Source organism: Halichoerus grypus, chromosome 3 (genome assembly GCF_964656455.1).
Source record: "Halichoerus grypus chromosome 3, mHalGry1.hap1.1, whole genome shotgun sequence".
NCBI lineage: Eukaryota > Metazoa > Chordata > Mammalia > Carnivora > Phocidae > Halichoerus > Halichoerus grypus.
The window spans coordinates 94,732,236-94,743,281 of NC_135714.1; positions in this window are offsets into that span (position 1 = coordinate 94,732,236).

Here is an 11,046-nt window from a genome sequence, read left to right on the forward strand (position 1 = left end):
CTTTCTGACGACAGATAAAAGAGAGCTCTGCGGAGATGAACTGAGCTAGCCCAGTTCAGAATAATTGTTCAGAGAACCCACAAAATCATGATCTAATTAAATGGTTGCAGTTTTAGGCCATTTTGTTTCAGAGTGGTTGGTTACACAGCAAAAGCTACACACATGAAAAAGCACAAACTAAATATGTTAGGGATTGTTTTAACTGTATTATGCAACGTGCTTACTTACAATGGAAGGTTATCTAGCAACTTTAGCACTTGGTACAGACAGATCTGTATTTAGAATGGGTTATAATGATAACATTTAAGGACTATTATGTTTTTCACTTACAGTGTATTTAATGCTGTTTTGGTTTGTTTTGCACATAATAACACATTATATTCCTGTGTTAACCAGCTAGAATAGTACTATTTTTATCCCTCTCATTTGTTTTATAGAGACAAACAGAGGACAGATCAGTAAATAAGGTAGATCATTGATTTGAACTGAGGCAGCCTGGCTCTATAAACTGAATTCTCAACCATTATATTGCTTCTTGTGACTGATATTCACAATACATTGTAGGGTAAATAAAACAGGAAATAGAATATTATGAAAATTCAACCCAAATTTTTGTTTCAAAAGATAAATAGTTTGTACAGAGTAAACAAAGATAAGTAAATGACATGAGCACACTAATGTTTCCTATTGCTACTGTTACAAATTACTGTAAATATAATGGCTTAAAACAATACAAATTTATTATCTTACAGTTCTGTAGGTCAGGAGTTCAGTTCAGGTCTCGCCAGTATAAAATGAAAGTATTGGTAGGCTGTGTTCTTTGTGGAGAATATAGAGGAAAATGTGGTTCCTGCCAATCCAGGTTGTGGACAGAATTTAATTCATTGAGGTTTTGGATTGACACCCTTGATTTTTTGCTGGCTATAAACTGAGGGCGGTTCCCAGCTTCTAGAAGCAGCTGTGTTCTTTGTCTTCTAGCCTCTGTCCTCCATTTTCAAACCCAGGTATGATGAGTTGAATCCTCACGTGGCATTTCTCTGACATCTCTCTTCTATTGGTTTCCACTTTTAAGAATCCGTGTGATTAGACTGAGTCCATCTAGATAATCTAGGATAATCTCTTTATATCAAGACACTTAAAGGAATCCCTCTTACTATTATAAGGTAACATATTCACAATTTCCTGTGATCAGGACATGGGCATCTTTAGGGACACTATTATTCTGCCAAATACAACTTGTAAACATATATGTCCCGAAGTTGGCAATGTTGTTTCTGAATGATTTCAGTTTATAAGTGAATTTTGTTTACTTCTTTTGGCTTAACTGAATTCTCTGATATTCCATAAGGATAATATGTTATAAAGCTGGTATAAAAATATTTGTATTCACAGTACATTTTCTGAAAAAAAGTACCTGGGGTATATTTTTCGGATACCCAACTTTACGTGTCCTTTAAATATAAATACTGTTACTAAATTAACATTGCTTATATCTCAGGCTTGATTATTATTTTATGGCCATAGTCCAAAGTCATTGTCATATAACGTAAAATTGGGCTTATTTTCAAGTTCAGTATTTTTCTAAAAGTCATATCAAGAATCATTAAGTGTTAAAATTAGAAATTTAAGTTATTCTGACTTCCTCTTATAGCCTAGTATGGCATTGCGGTTAATAAATGGATAAAATTAATAATCCTTCTTGAACATCTTATTTCCTTCCACAAATCTTGAGTTCAGTTAATTACCCACTTTGAAGTATTATAGAAATTCTATAAAACTAGCATTTTCAAAAATATTATAAAAAGTTTCCTGTCCATTTATTAAAGTGCAATTGTGACATTTTTGACTTCTTAAGCTCTTTAACTCATTCTCCCTTTCTCTCTCTCCATTTCTTCTCTCCCTCTCTGTCCCCTTTCTTTTTCTTCTCCCCACCTCCTGTCCTTGAAATGTTATTTCTTTCCTTAATACATTAGCTTTTTTAGATTCCTATTTCTAACTCCAGTTCTGCTTTTGATTTTTTTTTTTTTTTTGGAAGCCTTACATGTCTTATTGGGAGTCTTATTGAATTCCCACAGTATTGGTATTCTGTACACAGGGACATGGAAAAAAGCTATATGTAAAGGGGTAGTAAAAAATATTAGATATGCATATTGCTCATATTTCCTCTGCTCACATGCATGCTTCATTGTTCTATCAGACTTCACTTACAAAACTTAAATTCAAAGATAAAATTACTAAGAATTTCAAAATAATGACAGTAGTGCAGTAAATTATGTGTGGCTTCCTTCTTAGCATAGGCCCTGAGTGACGGCATAGCTTGTACACCCACAAAGCCAGCCCTGTTTCCTTCCTCCGGTATCCCTTTCCCCATTTTCTTACTTGTGCTTTCTGTGATTACCTCCTGGTTAAGTGACTTGCATCCCAAACCTTTGCTCATCATTTTATTTTAAGGAAATGCATACAAAAATGGCAACAGTAGTGGTCATCACAGTGAAATACTGGAATTTGTCAGAAGGCACCAAATGCCCCGCTGCTGGTGACAATGGTGTCAAATTGCCAAACTGATAATGTGTGCTGAACTGAAACATCATAATTACACTCTCATTTGTGGAGAATGAAATGAGATACAAGTAGAAAGGAAAACCATGATTATGCAATAGCTCAAAGCACTTGCAACGTATTAGAGCAGTAGTTAGATTATAAAGATACTGGAGTTGACTACATTTTTTTACTGACTTGGAGCTGTGAGGAAAGAGAATGACAGGTTCAGGCCAGTTGAGTATTAGTTTGAGGTACACTGTGCAAGCCAGAAACCCTTCAAGGCAAATACAGAGAGACCCATATCTTTGGTAGCCAAAAGTCAGATTGTGCTGAAAAATCAAATCCATGCTTTGATTTTAAGAGCTGCAGAACCACCAAAAGGCATCTTCACTGCAAAACATAAGCCCTTGATAGAGAGGGATTGGGATGCCAAAAACAAGGAAAAGGCATTGGATAGATTCTGGTAACTTTGAACTCCTGATTTCTCTGAGCCCTCTGAACTGGGGAAATGATGCCCTATCTCTTACTATAGAAGGAAAAATTATATTATCTGAAGATTGAGGATGGCCTTACTTAAGATAAATGGCACATTAATGGTACTTTTCTCATGATCTTTTGCCTCCTAAATCAATAACTAAGCTGAAATCTTAGCATGTATTACGTAGGAAGTATGTGAACAAAGGATCATTCATTTAAGAACTGCAGAAACCCACCAACATGTAACAGCAGAAGAATAAAATCTAAGGATCTGAAATATAACATGGTGACTATAGTTAATAATACAGTATTGTATACTTGAAAGTGGCTGAAAGTGGATCTTAAGTGTTCTCAAAAAAAATGTGTTAACTGTATGAGGTGATGGATGTGTTAATTATCTTGATCTTGGTAATTATTGTACAATGTATATGTATATCAAATCATCACATTGTACACATTAAATATATACAATTATATTTGTCAATTATTCCTCAGTAAAGTTGGAGAAAAAAGAGCAGAAGCCTAGAGAACACATACAGAAGTGGGCTTTGAGTACACTGCACAGAGGATGAGGAGACAGAATCTGAAGCTGATTAGCAAGAGAGTTTATTGATGTGGGAGTGATATCTGATGTATCAGATGAAAATACTATTAGATTTGATGAAAATCCTGCAGCCAGTTCTAATACACTGCTTAAGTAGTTTTATATCAGTTTTCTGTTGTCATAATAATGCCCTGTAACAAATAACCACACAATCCAATGGCTTAAAAGAGTAACTATTTATTCACAAGCCAGTGGGTTGGCTGGATGTTTTGTTGTTGTTCTAGATCTGGCTCAATTGTGTCAAGTGGATTATCTCAAGCATATGCTATTAACAGACAGATGGTCTGAATGTGGCTTGTCTGGGATCACCTTAGCTGGTTCAGATAGTCTCTCATCCTCTAGGAGCTTAACTCATACTTACCTGAATGGTGAGGCAGAGATTCAATAGAAAGGCTGGAAGTGTGTAAGGCTCTAGGTTAGAGTCAGGCACAGTGATCCTTCCACTTTATTCTATTAGTCAAAGTAAGTCAAAGACCCAGTTGAGATTCAGAGAGTGAGGAAATAGACTCTACCTCCTGAGCTGCAAAATCATATTGCAAAGAAATGAATACCAGAAGGAGTAGATAACTGAGTCATTTTTCAAATATTCAATCTCCCTTGAAGTTTAGAAATATATATACAATCATCACTGTCTTGACAGAAAATTGAAAAAAGGAGTCAGAAGATTCAGAAAGATGGGCATGTTAGGATGAATTTATTATGTGAAAATGGGGAGTCTATCTGTAAATAAGTTCCCTCATATGCTGTAAGTAACATTCCCTTTATTAAAGATATAAGGAATGCACCAGTGGACGGGGTAGGGTGGGCAGCATCCTTGAGAAACTCTTTGTTGTAAGTATGAGAGGTTACCAAAAACTGGCCTCCGAAGTGACAGTGTAGATTATTTCAGCATAACAGAGGACAGTGGCTTTAACTATTGGAGGCAAAGTGGATATGATTATCAAAACGGGCAGCAAGACAATAATAGTAACTAGTGAGATTTGAACTGCAGGAATCTCTGGTAATGGCTGTATGTGTTTTGGATTAGAAAGTTGGCATCCAAGAAGAGTATAACTTGACTTACTCCAAAAACATCAAGAGATGGTGAGCAAAAGCTAATGTCTGACACTTCAGTGGAAAATAATTGTTTCTCACTAAGTTACTGTATTTGTCCCATTTCTTAGACCCAGAGCCTATCATCTATTGGAGTTTTGGTCTGCTGAGTAAGGATTCTGCAGACACCATGAGTAAATAAAGTGAATATTCTCCCAGTCTTTCTCAAAAGGGTCCTAAGTGCATTTACCAGAGTAGTTATACAGCAGGTAAAATAAAATTCCAGACCTCCCAACAAATTTGAATAAGCATCTGAGCTATATGTACTAATGATCCCTTATTAGAGCAAATGAACATTTAGCCCAGGTGATAAATGCAACCCTGGCCTATGTCTGTTTCATAATGCATCCGGTAGGCTGGCAGATTTCCTCATGGTCATTTCCTTAGTTCCTTGAATGTATAAAATATATGGATATACTTGGCACCTTGCTGAAGTCTTTCCTTGGCTCCTGACCTGGGGAGTAATAGAATTTATCATAGAGATTAGATAAATCCTAAAAAACTTAAAGGATGCAAGAGTAGTGGTTTCCATTATATCTCTATTCAACTGGGGGGGAAAAGTGAATCATGATGAAAAATGGTTGTGCTATCTAAATGTGATCAAGTAACGGGCCCAAGTGCAGCTATTGTGTCGGACACGGTACCTTTAGTAGAATAAATCCATGCAGCCTCTAGCATTTGCTTAATAAATTTAGTTCAGCACAGTGCAGCTATTGATCTGATAAATGTGTTCTTTTTAGTTACTGATAGAAAAGACTTCTTGAATGTTCCACTCTTGTTCTGAGACCCACAGAAATAATGGAGGGAGGGACCAAAGGGCTACCTGTTCCAGGTCCCAGAACAAGAGATGAATCTATATGAGGTTTAAGTATCCATATAAGGAGCGTAGGCCAACTCCAAAAGGTGGGTTCCAGTTCTAGGGTACTAGAACAAGGTCATGCCTTTTCCAGTAGAAAATTACTAATAAATAGTAAATAGTAATTACTATTGATCTTTAAAGTAGCCTGTATCTAAACCCTAGAACAGACTTAGTACCTGAAAATATTGCATCAAGAGACTATGGAATTGATTCTGCCTTTCATAAGCTGGGTTATCAGATATACCACTTAATAAATTTAGTTCAGCACAGTAGCAATCCATTGCATGATGAAAATTACTCAATTATGGTTGAGTCATAGTCATTAAGTAGATCTAGAGGGCACAAATAAGTTATATGAACAGAACCCAAAATCAACTACAATTGTTGTACCAATACCTGTCCCTCAACTATGACTGGTTTCACACAATCAGCTGATGGAGGAAGAAAATACTTAGGAGTAGTTCAAGGATGAGTCAGTGAAATATACATGTGAGTTAAAAACAGACTGCTGTCACATTAGGAGTAGCATTAAAGGATGATGTTGAAGGGAAATATCCTACTGGACAGAATTTCAAACAGTATATGGGATCATCAATTCGGCACAGATGGAGAAGTAGTCTGAGATAAAGATATACATTAACTTTGGAGAGTAGAAAATACATTGATTAGTTGGGCAGTGACCTAGAAGGAGCAAGTTTGAAATATTAGAGAAAAACAGATGTGGGGAAGAGACTTGTGAATGGATCTATAGGAATGAGCAGAGAATGTTCAGATTTGGTACGAAAGCCGTTACCAGAGAGCTTTCAAACATGCTGATGTATCAGCATGGCATTCCGTCTAATATCATCTCCTATCAAAATAATCATTTTTAAGGTAAAGGAAGTTTGACATTGTGTTTATTACCATGGGATTCTCTAGTGATATTACATACCATGTCACCCACAATCTGCCAGCCTGAGAAAACATTGGAAGTGCCCCTAAAGTTTTGCTAGAGCATCCAGCTTAGGGATGGCATTGTGAAGTTGGGAAAAGTCCTTCAGAATGTTTATCCAAGTGGCACGATGTATCATTGTTTATATTTACTAAAATATATAGCACCAGAAAGGAGAGTGTGAAATTAGAATGGGTCTCTTTAGCATTGATCTACTTGAGGAATAATTTGTGCTTTTTTATCTTTGAAACTAAGTTCCCAGGGATTTAGGACCCGTTTCTTGGATTGGATGCAGGGTGTGTGTGGGGGGGAGTCACTTTTACCAGAGACACAGGGTTCTTCTGAACCTACTTACCACTGACCACTTTGTCATTTTGACTTCTCATACCAATAGACCAGTAAACCAGCAAAACTAGTAAACCAAGTATGGGGCACCTCTTGGTCATTAATACATCATTATTATCGTAAGCGGTTGATATATGAAACACTGCCTAAGAAAAGAAAGCCAAACAGGGGCTTAGATCTCTCAGGAATAAAGGTCTGGGCAAATAACCTAGACTAAGTTTGACATGAGTCTCAAATAGGTGATAGAGGAAGAAGAGGCTGAAAACCAATTTTGTCCTCAGGCCTAGGGGTGTGTATATGTTTTTATTAACCCTGACATTTTAAGGCATTTTTTTTTCAAAATTGTGGTAAAAGTTCTGAGATTCTGCCCTACTGGCAAACTAACAAGTGAGCCTACCAGTTTTATAGATGCTGAAAGAAGATAGAAGGCTCCTCCTGTGTTAGAGACAAAGGACATTATTACTGACAGCACAGCAAGCATCATAAACTTGATATTTGTGTTGGTCCCCCTTCTCCCCAATCCCATGGGGGCATTATAGAATAGCAGACAATTTGGATGCTACACACACAGTAGAGCTGTGGTAAAGCTGAGGAACTCCAAACATAGAAAACCTCAATCATTTAAAAAGAAATGCTAAGTTTTGCTACCCAACCTTTTTCTCTAGGAGACATTACCTCTGTCGTTCAAGGCTCTTGACTCTTCAAATCTCCTTGAAAAGATAGTCTGGGACAAACATTTTTACGAGAGTGTAGAAATGCAATAAAGAATCTTACACCCAAATCTGAAGAGTGATGGTGTAAGCTCATTGTGGGTCATGAGTGGATTTGAGCCGAGCAAGAGATAGGACTATAGCAGATACTGTAAATTCCCTGCCCCATATGCTTACCAGCAGTCATTCATACTGATAGCTTCCCAGTTCCAGTGCCAGCTTTCTCTGTTCCTCTGACTTTAGCCACTGGTATCTGCTCCACCCACACTCAGTGAAGTCCGCATGTGCCAGGAATCTGACGTCTACAGGGCAGTCTGCAACTAATGAGAAGGTAGAAGTTAGTGGATTAATTCTGCACTTCTCAATTCTTTAGTGGAATAATTCTTAGGTACATGCTGTGCCCTTTCTCAGAATTGTTGGCAGGATTGGGGGCGCCTGGGTGACACAGTTGGTTAAGCTTCTGACTCTTGGTTTCGGCTCAGGTCATGAGCTCATGGGGCTTGAGATCGAGTCCTGTGTTCGGCTCCGTGCTGGGTGTGAAGCCTGCTTAAGACTCTCTCTCCTTCTCCCTTTGCCCCTCCCCTCCATGCTCAAATTTTCTCTCTCTAAAATAAATTAATAAATCTTAAAAAAAAAAAAAAGGAATTGTTGACAGGATTGGACCCATTTGCTCATAGCAGTTACCAATTCATTAAGGCATAGTTAATTGGATTTTCTCCTATTCATGGCTTACTCTCCTTACTTCCTCATTTGTACTTACTGTGATTACTTCCTACAACTACCTGCAACAAGGCCTTGCCTTATGACCTAATATTAAGAGAACCAAAATATTGACAACTAGTGTCATCATATTATTGTTTCATCTTTTATTTCACTATTTCTCACAAGTTTGAGCTTCTCTTCATATACATGCTAGTCTTAAGCATTTCCTTTTTTACAAATTTTTCTTCACATTAAAAAAAATATTTTCCTGTTCGTTTATAAAAATATCTTGCATATTCTAGGTGTCATTTTCTTGTCTCTTTTGGACATTACAAATGTATTCTTCCAATATAGCATTAGCTTCTTCCGTGATGTCTTTCATTGTAATGAATCCTTATTTTGATGTAATTATATTCATAATTTATTCATGTTTAATTCTAAAGCCATGGTTGAGCAATCCCTCTTTCTTGATTTATTTTTCTGGTTAGCAGTTAAGCTCACGTACTCATGGATCTCTGTCCCTCTATATAAATTTTGGAGCAAGTGTATCAAGCTTCTCAAAACATGCTCACTGAGGGATGCCTGGGTGGCTCAGTTGGCTGAGCTCCCGACTCTTGGTTTAGGCTCAGTTCATGATCTCAGGGTCCTGAGATGGAGATCGAGCCCCAATGTCAGTTCCATGATCAGCCGGGAGTCTGCTTGAGATTCTCTTTCTCCCTCTTCCTCTGCTCCTCCCCCTGCTTGTGCTCTCTCTTTCTCTAAAATAAATAAATAAATAAAATCTTAAAAAAAAATTACTCCATTGTAATACTTTTATTTTAAATACATTAATATTTTAAAATATACAACGTAATTTTAAATTTTATTAGAAGATTTATATATAAATATGCACATTTGTGTTTTTATATAAAATATGTATTGGGGCACCTGGGTGGCTCAGATGGTTAAGCGTCTGCCTTTGGCTCAGGTCAAGATCACAGCGTCCGAGATTGAGCCCCGCATAGGGCTCCCTGCTTGGCAGGGAGCCTGCTTCTCCCTCACCCTCTAACGTTCCCCTTGCTTGTGCTCTCTCGCCCTCTCTGTCAAATAAATAAAATCTTAAAAAAAAAAAAAAAGTATTACAAATAAAACTTATTTAAATATATTATATTTTTTTCTTTAAATATATTTTACCATCCAGCATTGTTTTCTAAATGTCTTATATTCATCTAATAAGAATGAGGTTTTTTAATGTTGATTTGTTTTCTTTTCAAAAACTTAGAGAATTTTTTTTGCTTGGTGTTGATATATATCACTCTAATGTGTCTACATGTGGAATTTTCTTGATCTCACCTACTTGTCATTCTATGAATCCTTTCAGTTTGTGCATTTTAATCTTTCTCTGGATCTGAGAAATTTATTCTCATTATTTCGTCAACACTTTCTTCTCTTTATTTATATTTCTTTCAAGTGGGACTCCTAAATCCTGATGCTGCCACCTTTATATCTGCCATTCTGTGTTTAGAGAGGGAAGCATTGAAGAGCACTTTGCTCTCACTCTTCAGCCTTTCACTTTAAAGTCTTTTGTAGAAGGTGATAAAAGTTGATTAATGTCCTTAGGTTGGAATACACCAGCCTCAGGGGATCAGACAAGGAAGGAAGTGGGAAAGGAAAAGAACCAGATGGTTTGTGCCGAAGACTCCAGCAGGACCTTTATGCTGTGATTTTACTTCAACTATTGGCTAAGGGACAGTCAGAATTTCCAAAGACAATGTGAAGAAAAGTCAAGGGCAGACATTTAAACAGTTCCTTAGATCTACCTTTTCAGTGCTACATCCATCTGTCGCTGGCTTTAAGTTGCAGCCACTACTCAACATATATTTCACTTCAAGTCAACCTTCAGTTTCTTCAAGAATTTTTCGTAATAGCTTTGTTAGCTCCTGTTATTCATAGTCCCCACTCTTTTTTTTTTTTTTTTTTTTAATTTTGTGCTGGATCAGGGGACCAGCAGCCTGCTAGTTTACTATCTTGACAAGAACTAAGAAACATCTTTGATAGTCTTTGCCCTGTAAGGTTCTTTGTTTCCATATCAAGCCTCTCTATAATTTTGTTTTAAGATCAAAAGCAGTCTTTATACAGATACATACATTAATCCAGCATTATTCTTGTTCTTTACATACATTTTCTTAAACTTGTCTTCTCTTTCATATGCTCACAGCACCTGTTCTCAAAGCCACATATGCTTGTTCATTCACACATAGTGAATATATTATTCTATTTCAGGACATTTAGCTTTCCTTTCTAATATCTTTTACAGAGTTATTGATTGCCTCATTTTCTCTTCACTTTCTATCCACACAGGTCCTAAAATATGATATAAAGAATTCATTTATTTGAACTCTATGATACTATAGTTTTATCCCAATCAAGATACATTTGGTAAAGGTATAGGATTGCCACAAAAGTTTAACATTTTCTTCAGTAAAATCATACAGAGAAAATAAATTCCTAGTAGAAGCTAAGAGGTTTTTTTGAGAACTATATTTTAGCTATTAAAAATTGTATTGGTCCATTTATAATACTTTCAAAGTCTTTAGAGATATATTTCTTTATCAAAGCAATTTTAGTCTAATAACAAAATCAATAGCATCTTTAACTCATTTTGAAAAGTATCCATAAAAGTAGACTGTAATTTTCCTATGTATTGAGTTAAGCCAAATATTTAAAAACTTAAGAAAAGAATTTTAATTCGCATGTAAAAATTGAGTGCATTGTTAGTTTATAGGAAAAATATTTATATATGTTT